Source organism: Nicotiana tomentosiformis, chromosome 5 (genome assembly GCF_000390325.3).
Source record: "Nicotiana tomentosiformis chromosome 5, ASM39032v3, whole genome shotgun sequence".
Classification (NCBI taxonomy): Eukaryota; Viridiplantae; Streptophyta; class Magnoliopsida; order Solanales; family Solanaceae; genus Nicotiana; species Nicotiana tomentosiformis.
The window spans coordinates 104,633,334-104,645,568 of NC_090816.1; positions in this window are offsets into that span (position 1 = coordinate 104,633,334).

Consider the following 12,235-nt stretch of genomic DNA (forward strand, 5'->3'; position numbering starts at 1 on the left):
AATATGTGACATGGTATTTCCTCAAAGCTCTTAACCTTTTAGATTCTAACTTTCTTGGTGTTGCGAATGAGATCACAATTCTGTCTTGAGAATCATTTGATTCAACTAATGATAAGATTTACTTATAGAAATAATTTGCATAACTAATTTGTTTCTTATATTTCTGAATTTTGGACCTTGTTTGATTACCTTTTTGTTTTCTTGTATATGTGGTTAATTCAACCCAAAAAAAGCACTCCGGTGCAAAGAGCGTCCTGTATTTACATAGGGTTCAAGGGACCACACCTAAGGGGTATATGATGTAGATAATTTATCTTAATGCAAGTATTAGTAGTTATTTTCACGACTCGAATCGATAATTTATAGGTCATACAAAATAATTTTACCGTTACTCTAAGGTTCACCTTGCTAGATGTGGTTAATTCAATAATTTTACCGCCCCTGGTTCCCTACCCACTGTTATAACGGGAAAGTTTTGTGAGTCTACAATTATAATAAGAAAATTCATTACTTTAATGTAATATAAACAATTTTAATTGTTAGAGTGAGCAAAATAATATGTTTGGTTAAGTTTTCAAAATCTGCGTATTTTTGAGAAAATATTTTTGGATAGCCGTAATTTGTGTTTGGTTAAACAATTTAAAAATACCTTTGCCAACATATAGAGCAATAATTTGTGCTTAGCCAAGTTTTTAAAAGTTTTTCTAGAAAAAAAAATACATCAACTCTCCAAAATAAGCGCTTAAAACTCAGTTACTTTAACTTACTAAAAAATAATTTTGCGATTGTTTTTAACTATTATAGTAGGAAAAATTAACTAACCACACGTGAAATTAAACCTTCAATTTCAGATATAATTAAGCTCAGACTTGTTACCTTCATTATATACTCATCTTTTCTTTTTCAAATAACAAAAAAAAAAAGACGAACACAAAATATCGTTCATCAAATCTCTTTTGTATGGATCAATTGCTTAGCCTTTATTGATTCACTTCTGGTTTGGGAAAGTGCAACATGATGACATTTAGTACAGTTTTTAGCATCCGTTATTATTTGAGAATGACTCCCATAACTCTTGCTGTTATTACTTGATAGCACTTAAACCTAATTCTATAGGCTTTTTTTTATGATGAAGCAAGTCTAGATTTGGTGGAATGAAAATGACTTACTACACTTACTAATTAAACTAAAGCAATACCTACTTACTTGCATTTAATTGATGCATCGGTTATTTGAGCCTCCTTTATATGTTCTGCTTAGCTCTGCAAAAATAATTGCAGCATCATAATAATAATCTTCGTGATTGGATTTATATAAGCAAAAAGACATCTTAATAATCTCCGTTCAATTCAAATTGAAAATGTCTGTTTATTGTCATGAATATTTGGAAGAATAAAACAACTGAAATAGACCTAACGCTAGCCAATCATACAACTGGTGGTCTATAAAAGTTTAGGCCAATTAAGTGGACCTTTCACGTGTTGCATTTGTATATATATTCCCCTCGTTATGATTTATATTCCATTCGGAAAAATAAGATATTCTCGTATCACCATTCAGTTTGACAAAAAGAGAGATCAAACGGTAGGAAAAGAAATCGCACCATTGCTAAATATTCCTAAGCAGACACTTTCTAAAATGAGGTTTCTAATTAAATAAATCGACAGTAATGTTCATTTTCATGCAGTTTCTCAAAATTCATTTAGATACATCCAATAAAATTGGAATATTGATTTCTGAATATATTTATATTCGTTGAATGATGATTTAATATATATTTTTTAAATTGATTAGCCAAACACAAACTGCTTGGATATTAAGTAAAAATTTTCATGTCCTTATTTATAATTACTTAAATGCATTTTGTGAAAAAATTTACTTACCAAATATAAATTGTTGGTAAAAATACTTTATCAATTGATTAGCCAAACACAAATTGTTTCTTCCTAAAAAGTATTTTTCATTCAACAAATATAAATATACACACCCTAAAAGTCACATATATTAGAAATCTATCCTAAAATAAAAAGATATACTAGTAAATTAATTAGGAGAATTGTGTTAGAATAACTAAATACTAGGTTAAATGAGTAAGATGATTTTCGTATATATAATTTTTATATTAAGGGTATTTTTGCCAAGAGAGAAATTAAAAATATCTTCTACTTCTACTTTTTGGGAGAAACTATTTTTTTAAATTTCTCAAAATTAACTTTTGGTTCTACTCAAAAGTTCTTTTTTTCCTCCTACAAGTTTGGCCAAATAAAATCAATTTTGAAAAAAAAATCTAAAAAAAATACTTTTAATTTTGAAAAAACTTGGCCAAACAGGCTATTAGCGATCCAAAACCTCAGCTAGAGCGCTTCTGCATTGACGAACAAGACGGTTTAATAGGTATACGTCTAGTCTAGCCATTTTTATGGCAATGTGATATCTTGGATTGACATAAATTAACTTACATATGCATTTTTTTTTTTGCATGACTCTTGCACAATGATCCACAGGGATGGTTGAGAAATTGTCCATATCAAAAATTTCTCTTTCATCTTCTAGATGAGAAATGGATCACAAAATAAATGCTAAATCTTCGCTTTTCATTCGATAAAAGTATTTTGATGATTGTAATATTAAAATGGTTTTTCTTAGAAAATAGCCTGAGAGCAGAGACAAGATGGCCCATCATTTCTTCTTTAAGGGCATGGCCACTTTCAGATGCCCCAGCCTCATGTACAAAAGCCCCTTTTATCTATTTAGCCCAGACAACAAACCAGTCCCCACACCTACTACAAGCCAATATAGCCATCATTTTCTATTTTCATAACGGGCATCTCTCTTTTCCATTTACTTTTATACACGTGCACTGTAGTATTACAACATGTAAATAGTTGTTATAATATTAATTAGTGGAATTTACAATTTACGAAATAAGATAGATAGCCTACTCCAACATGCTATACGTACATAAATAGTGCAAAAATTTAACACTATAAGGGGTTGTTTTCGTACGTGGGATAAGGGATAATAATCTCGATATTTGATGCGGGATTATTTTATCACGTGTTTGATTGAATTTTTGAATTCGAAATTAGTAATTCTTGGATTAACTAATCCCACAATTAAATATTATTCTATCCCACATGATTGAGGATATGATAATAATTATGAGATTAATTAATCCCGCAATAAATACTAAAATTACAAAAATGCCATTCTCCAAGGTTCTTCTCCCAAATTCTTTTGAACAATTTCAGGTTAAAATTTAAAACAAAAATTTATCCCAAGTATACACTAAGGGTCGTTTGGTAGGATGCATTAGATAAAATAATACATGCATTAGCTTTGTGTATTAATAATACCTTATTTGGTACACTGTTTGAACCTATGCATTAGTTATGCAAGCATTAGATATACACTATATTTGGTATTATCTTATGCATAAGAAACCATGGTATTAACAATGCAATGAGTTTTAATGTATGCATTAGCTTAATTAAAGATAAAATTATCCTTCAAAATTTATGCTTGATTAAAATACGCTATTATATTAATACAAGTTTGAAATAATCCAACAACAAAGTGGGAATAAAATTATATCCCTAGTAAATAAATAAATATTTAGCATATTTTTTTTATTAATAAATATTCAATTCTATACTACAATATAGGTAGACAAATCAAATAGTTTTTTAAAACCTTTTTCATATAAAAATATTCTTCAACATATATTTCATTTAAAAAGATAAAGTGATGGACTGGTTATGTAACGACCAACCGGTCTTTTTGAGCATTTTTATTCCGTTCAGTTGTTTGAAGTCTTGAGTAGCTTCATGTGATGTATTATAACTTGTGAAAATCGTCGATGTTGGTTTTCGGGTGATCTAGAATTGATTTGGAAGAATGATTCTCAACTATGAAGCTTTAAGTTGGAAGAGTTGACCAAGTTTGACTTTTGAATATTTAATTTCGGATTGGAGTTTTAACGATTCCTTTATGGTCCGGATGGTGATTTTAGATTTGGGCGTATACCCGAATTTGCATTTGGATATTTCTAGAGGGTTGCGGTTATATTTGGCGAAAGTTGGCAATTTGAAGGTTTGGAATGTTCATAGGTTTAACCGAGTGTTGACTTTGAGGATATCGGGTTAGGATTGTGATACCGAAAATTGGAATAGCTTCATTATGTCCTTTGGACTTGTGTGCAAAATTTGAGATCATTCCGAGTTGATTTGATATGGTTTGACCGAGTGTTGATTTGATATGGTTCGACAAAATTTGAGATCATTTTTGGAAGGTGAAAGTTTAAAAGTTCATTAAGTTGGATTTGAGGTGTGATTCATGATTTTGATGTTGTTATATATGATTTGAGGCCTCGAGCAGGTCCGTGTTATGTTTTGGGACTTGTTGGTATGTTTGGACGGGGTCTAGAGGGGCTCGGGTGAGTTTCAGATGAGTTTCGGATCATTTTCATGTTCTTTGGCACTGCTGATTTCTGGTGTTCCAGACCTTCTTCGCAATCGCGAAGATTGGGTCGCAATCGCGTAGGCTATTATGGGAGCTGGATATTTCCTTCATCGCATTCGCGACTGGACAATCGTGTTCGCGTACCTTTGTGAGGCCTGAGCGTCGCGTTCGTGTCCGTCAGCTCGCGTTCGCATATAGTTGAGTTGAGAATCTGGGAGCTGGAGGAAATGTCTTCGCCGCGGAGGTTTGGATTTGATGTGCATCAGGTTCGCGAGGTCTATGCCGCGAACATGAAGGGTCTTTTTCTGGCGGTGAGTTTTTGTTCATTGCGAAAGCGAGGATCCTTTCACGTTCACGAAGAGTATATCTGGACCAGACCTTTAAGTACTCTATTTCGAAGGTTTCAGACATTTTATCATATTTTGAGCCATGAAACTCGGATTAGGGCGATTTTAGAGGCGATTTTCACCACGTGGATAGGGGTAAGTATTTTCTACTCGATTTTAATTATATTCTGTGATTTCATCTTTGTTTTTGGCATTTCATTGATGATTTTAAAAGAGAAATTGGAAGTTTTTGTCTAAACTTTTCTAAAGTGAATTTTTGAGTTTTGAACATCGTTTCGAAGTCGGAATTAAGTGAAATTAGTATCGTTGGATGATTCGTAGGCTAGAAAAACATATTTTAGTCATAGTTTGCACTCTAATTACTGTATTTTACTTGTGGTTGAACTTAATTAATGGTAATTTATGCTTATTACGTGTTTTATGCCGTGCAGGAAATAATTCTGAGATATTAAGATAATTTGGAGCTAATTTGAACAAGTTGGAGCTTTGAAATCTTAGCAAAAGCCCAAAAAATTAAGTCGGGATCACATTCGGGGGTCGAGGACCAAGTCTGGATGTCTAAAAAAATAAAAAATAAATTACTCTAAGAAAAATACACTACTACGCCGCGCTATGCGTAGCGGAGCGCGGGGCGCTAGTGAAAAATTCACTAAGTGAAAAAAATAGTCCTCTGAACTTTTCCACTAAAGCGGCGCATGGTGCGCCGCCCGGTGCACTGCTATAGTGTATTTTCTCGCCCAACTTTTTCCACTTCGGCTTGGAAAGGATAGTTTCATCCGGACCCGTTCCAACATGGCATAAATACATCAAAAACACGAATTTTAGAGGACTTTTGACCTTGGAAGCTTTGGGAGAGCATTGGAGGCTACAAGACATATGATTTCATCATCTTTCCATTAATTCAATACGGGAGTTTGAATTGTAACGTTAGATCAGTGTTTTAAAAGGCGTGGGCGTAAGGCGAGGCATTTTACATATACCTCAGTGAGGCGTAAGCCCATGGGTATTTAATTTTTAATATTTTATAAAATAATATAATTACAGTAAATATTTATAAACAGGTAAACTTGCATAAAATTTGAAGAAAAATATATATATAGATGTGCTCCATCCCCACAGAAAACTAGTCAAAGCAATCTATTATATGCTACTTACAAGCACAAGTAGTTTGAGTCGAAAAGAATAAAATTTTCTACATGGAGAAATAAAAAGGATGACTAACCTGCAATTTGAACTTTAAACTTGCTGCTATGAAGAAGAATGGAGTTCTCTTTGTATTTGTAAGAAAAAATGAATATTTATTATTTTTAGGAGATATTAGCATACTAGCGGACAAGATAAAGAATGGGAAAGACCATAAATTAGGGCTTCAATCATTAGAAAATGTCTTGACTTTTAAATTTAATACATTTCAGTTCCCTTTTAAGACTTTTAAGTAATGACAAGCTGACTTTTGAGAATTTGGTTATTATATGAAGGACTTATTCAACAAATTTTATTTTAATTTGAAAATATTTCTGGGGATTACGCCTCACTACAAAAATGCACCTCAAACGCCCGGACGTACGCCCCGAATTGCTAGGCGTACACTTCTTAAAACTATCGCCCCACACCATCGTCTCGGGGCATTTTTTATACGCCTCGCCCCAGGGCTCGCCTAGAAAACGCCTTTTAAACACTACGTTAGATTGATGCTTTCTCACCCTTTAATTATATTTATGATGACTTTCTCCATAATTATGGAGTAGTTTACCTTAGGTTATTGTTTATGAATTTAATTACTATTTAATTGCTTGAATTTATTGGAGGAGCTTTAATAGAGTTGTGATCTTATTCTTTATAGTGTTTAATCGAAAAAGGAACATCTTATTGAAAATCATTGCAGCGTATGCCTTAGTTTATTTTGGTGATTATTTGAAGTAATCGAGAGAGCTTTTTGCGTTACCGTTTAAATTAAGAGTGAGAAATATTCGCAAAAAGTTTCTCTTAGATCAGTCCTACCAATATATTCTTGCAAGTTTCACCGCACTTCACATTAGTTTATTTGAAAGATTTATATTTAATCGAGAGTGAAGTCTGAATTGGAAGTATAAGCTAATCACCTATTGAATTCGTGAGAATCGATAGAAACTCAAGAGTGAAATATGACAGTATCATATCCAGAATAGCAATCTTGCACCTATGATGTCAAAAACCTTATTTCTCGCATTGATAAGAAACCAACTCTGCTAATCTCTAGTTTTTGCAGTCAATTGTCAATTGCTTTACTTTAGTAGTTAATCATAGTTCGTAATCATTCCAATCAAGTTTTGATCATCTGAATAGCAGTTAAACAATGAATTACTAATTATTTAAATCTAATCCCTATGGAGACGATAATCATACTATACTATCTTTGGCTAGCGAGCATCAATTTCGTGTTGTGTTTTGCACTCGTCATTGGACTCGTAATTGAATGAGTTGTCGAATTTTATGAGTTTTATCGGGTTCCTAGGTGCGGGCTCGGGTTTGACTTTTTGGTTGACTTTGAGTAAACATGTAAAGATTTGACCTTTGTCGATTGAGTTTGCTTCGTATGGAATGATTTGATGATTTTGAGTTGCTTTTGGATAGTTTCGAGCCGTTCGGAGGATGATTTGAGCGGACTGGCACTTCTAGTATATCGATTTGGCTTGAATGAGGTAAGTGTCTTGCCTAACATTGTTGGAAAAAATTTTCCTATTAATTGATATTGTTCGCTACATTCGGAGTTGATGCATATATTAAGTGACGAGCGTATATACATGTGCCAGGGTTAATCATACTCGGGGGTAGATTACACGATTACTTGTGCCTTGTTAGAATATGTGAACTTCTTGCATCATGTTTTACTTGATTCCTAGATAAATATAAATATGAGGCTAAATGCAAGAAACCTTGATTTAGGTTGTTAAAACTTGATTAAAATTTGATGAATTTTTGTGAAACTATTAATGTGCTAAATTCGATTATCGTTGTACTTAATCACAAATACCTCGCTACGATCGTTATTCTTGAGGCATTGGATTCTATACGTGAGTTGAAGATCATTCATTTTTTGAGATCGGTTGAGGTAATTGAACAATGAGGTTATTGAGGTTTATTGATTAGTTATTGGCTTGAAAGCTGTGATTTATGTTCGTTTGGAATATTCGCTTAATCACTTTTCCTTGATATTATTTATGCTTCCTACCTTGCTTATTATTGTCATACATGTGCTTGGTGAGGAAAAGTGTAAAGAATGAAGGGTGATGCCGTACTATTTCATTTACATTATTATGTAAGGATGAGAGTAAAAGCATGAAGGGTGATACCATGTCATTTCATATACATTATCATGTGAGAATGAGAGTAACTTTACATGAAGGGTAATGCCGTGCCATTTCATTTACATTATCATGTGAGGATGAGAGTAAAATCACGAAGAGTGATACCGTGTGACTAGCGCAAAACCGGTGTATAAAACTTAGGCTCACTAGTCAAAGATAGTATAATATTAAATCGTCTCCACAAGGATTCATTTAAATAATGTTCTAATAAATCTTCATCTTGACACTATCCAGGAAAATAAACTTTTGATTCAAGTTATTAATGACTAATAATAAAAACTAAGATTATCGATTGTGAGAAAATAATGGAATTTTAGTGACTAAGTAGCAACGATTAAATATCAAGGTGAGAAGTAAGGGTTGTGACAAGATATGTGATTAACTATTATTCTGGGTAACTCCGTGCTAAGTTCACTCTTAATTTCTATTGACTCTTTCGATTTCAACAGATGATTAGGCTATCTTGAGGATTCAAACTCTTCTTCCGAATAAATGAGAGTTTCGTTAACCAACCTAATGACAGGTCCTATGAACACATGCAAAAATACAATGAATGAATGATCTTTCGAAGAACGTCTCTCGACTATTCTTCCAAATTGGGTCAATTGATAACTCTCTAAGCTCTTTCGATTACTTATAAGAGGCGTAAAATCAACCCAAACAAGATAACACAATGCGAATTGCAGGAACATTTCTCTTTCAATTAAAGTAAAACCACAATTGGCCTTGCCATTCAATTAATAACTCATTCAACGAATTCAGGCAACTAACATAGAGTAAACACCAAACAATAGTCAAATCACAATATCTGTCAATAACCCTAAGAAAGATTACTCCATAGTGGGAAAGTTGTTTATTACAAGAGTATTAGAAGAACAAGAAGACATTACAATTCCCAAAATTAACCAAACTTCTGCATTAAATGAAGTGGATAAAGTATTCAGAGTCTCCGTTGTGTCCTTGCCTTCTTCTCTCCAAATGTTGCTCCAAAATCTGAGATACCTTATTTTGAGATGAGCTAGGCTTCATATAGGTCAAAAAGAGTCGCCTCCGAATTTACAAAAATACGCCTGGGTAAAGTTCCTGGGAGCGGACGTGCGCGGCCGCGCACCTGGAGGTATGACCACGCTCATGGTCGCGCACCTCTAGCAATACACTGCGTCACTTGAGCGCTCAAGTGTGCGCTGTGGGTCTCTCATGCGCGGTCGCGAACCTGGGTTTTCCTCCTGCTCAACTCTTTTTTCTCGCACTAAGTGCACTATTAGTCCATTGATCCCCTCTGCATCACTTGCACTGAAAAACACCATATTAGACTCAAACCTGACCAAATCTCTATCAAATCAGCCAAAATATAGACACAAAGTGGGCATAAATAATAAGTAACTTTAAGCTCATCACCATGCCATTTTATTTACATTATCATATTTTTATATTATCATGTGTTCATGGCACGAATAGTGTTTCTGTGCAGGCGAGGATGAGAGACATGAATTACATGATGATATTTTTTTGCTTGTGTATACATTCATGACTTTATCTTGAGTTGTTACTGTTGCACCTAAGTTTTCAATGTGACTTGTTGTTGCTGCACTTTCGTATAAGCTTTCTGCCGTGTTAGTTATTCATGCCTTCTATCTGTTTAACTTATAAAAATCATGCTTTTCTTCATGTTTGTTATATCTATATCTAAGCTTCCTACCATGTTAGTTATGCATGCCTTCTATTTGTTTAGCTTATAAAGATCATGCTTTCCTTCATGGTTGTTATAGCTACATCTAAACCTTCTACCATGTTAGCTAGTGAAATTATGTTCCTCTATCTTAAATGCTACCATTACTTCTATGTTTCCTATCTAGCCTGTTACTGTTGCTCATATGCACTGCATTGTTCGTTATTGCTACCTGTGTATCTCTACTTTATTGTTATTGTTATTTATTTCACCTGGTTGATATTGTTATACGTATGCTCGGTGAGGAAGAGATAAATGCACGAAGGGTGTTGCCGTGCCAATTGATTTGACTTACATTCATATATTTGGTGAGGATGAGATAAATGCACGAAGGGTGTTGCCGTGCCATTTGATTTGATATCTTGAGTACATTTCTCACACTATGAAAGTTATGAATTTACTACCGTGGTTTGTTGGTTATCGCTTTAAGGAAAGGATTGATCGTGATTAGGGGTGGTAAACGGGCGGGTCAGGTCGGATATGAGACGGGTCGAAAACGAATAATGAAAAAACGGATAAATTATCCGATCCGACCCATATTTGATACGGATAAAAAACGGATTAACCGACGGATAATATGAGTAACCATATTATCCATGACTTCATGAATATAATCACTTTGGAAGAATTCCTAATTTCTGAAACTTGAGGAACCTCCAATATGAGGCTTTACAAATGTAAAAGCTAAACCCATTAGGTATCCATTGGTTATCCATTTTCTAAATGGATAATATGGTTCTTATCCATATTTGACCCGTTTTTAAATAGTTCATTATCCAACCCATTTTTAGCGGATAATATGGGCGGTTAACTGTTTTCTTTTAACCATTTTGCCACCCCTAGTCGTGATATTGAGAAATATTGACCGTGATTTCTTTAAGTAATCATTTACTGCTTCACATAATTGCTTCTTGTACTCTTTTCTGTTATGTTCTAGTATTGTTCTATTGCTAGTCTATTGCACATGTTATATCAGTGAGTATTTTTTAACTAAAAGTCTCGTCACTACTTCATAGAGGTTTGTCAAGATACTTATTGAGTACATAATATCGGTTGTACTCATACCACACTTATGCACCTTGCGTGCAGATCTTGGAGCGGAGATGCGGTGGATAACGGAGGCTGACTGTGAAGATGTTCATGCCTTCTGGATGTAGCTACCACTTGTCTCTAGGTAGTTTTAGAGTTGAATTCTGTTTATATGTATATTTCAAACATAAGTTGTATTTATTTAATATCAATTTTTGCAAAAATCCAGTCTTAGTAGATCATGACTTGTACTACCAGTCCTTGGGATATTGTATGGAATCCAGATATATCATTTGTTGATCACCTTTATTTTATTAGAATTGTGTTAACTGTTGATTGGTTGGCCTAAGGGGTTGGGTTAGGTGCCATCGCGGTTAGTGGATTTTGGATCGTGACAGGTTACGAGGGTATTTTTGTAAATAAATAATTCTTTTAGAAATTGTGCAATGCTTTAATGCATCAAACCAAATAATAGATAAAAATATGCCAGCATAACTAATACCAGCATTACTAATATACCATATTTGGTATTATTCTTATACACCTTACCAAACAACCTCATATATCTCAATTTTAGTCCAGTAAACTAAACATCTTCCAATAAAAATATATTCACAAAATCATCTCGTCATTATTTAATTATCGTAATAAAATCTAATTATTATAATTTTTGGATAAAGTATTCCCTACCAAACGACCCTATGTGTATGTAAGTTAGATTCTTCTCATTATAAACATATTTGTAACAAATACCATAGTGATGCTTCAGTTTACACTTCCATCATCTCGTACGAGTAATTATCTAATATGGAAGAGAATTATCTGAATAGTAAAGCTTCGTTTTAACTTTGAGAAAGAAAAAGAAAAAAAAACTAATATATCGGAATTGGAACTTGGAGAAGCTAAATGGAAAAAGCAAATCTCCTATACTGTCGAAATCCAGGGGGTTATCATAACTACTCATGATACAAATGATTCAAAAATATTTCAAAAATAAAGGCATTTGTCTTTTTCTCTTTCACTTTTTAATCATTTTAAATTTTAAAACAAAGGGAAATGGCGGTGGAGGAACTATCATTTGAAATGAAAAAGTTTCTGTGATCTATCAATCAATGATATGAAAAAAGATTATTACCTTTAAGTTAAATATTGACACTGATGGAATAGTAGAGATCAATTCTTTATTCATCTAGACATCTTTTATTACCTTTCCCCATTTACCTTTTTCCCAATCTATTCGAATTTTTACTTTTCACTTTTTCCTCTTATATTTTCTATATGCTTTTGAGAATAGCATTGGCCTCTAATATGCTATGTAAAGT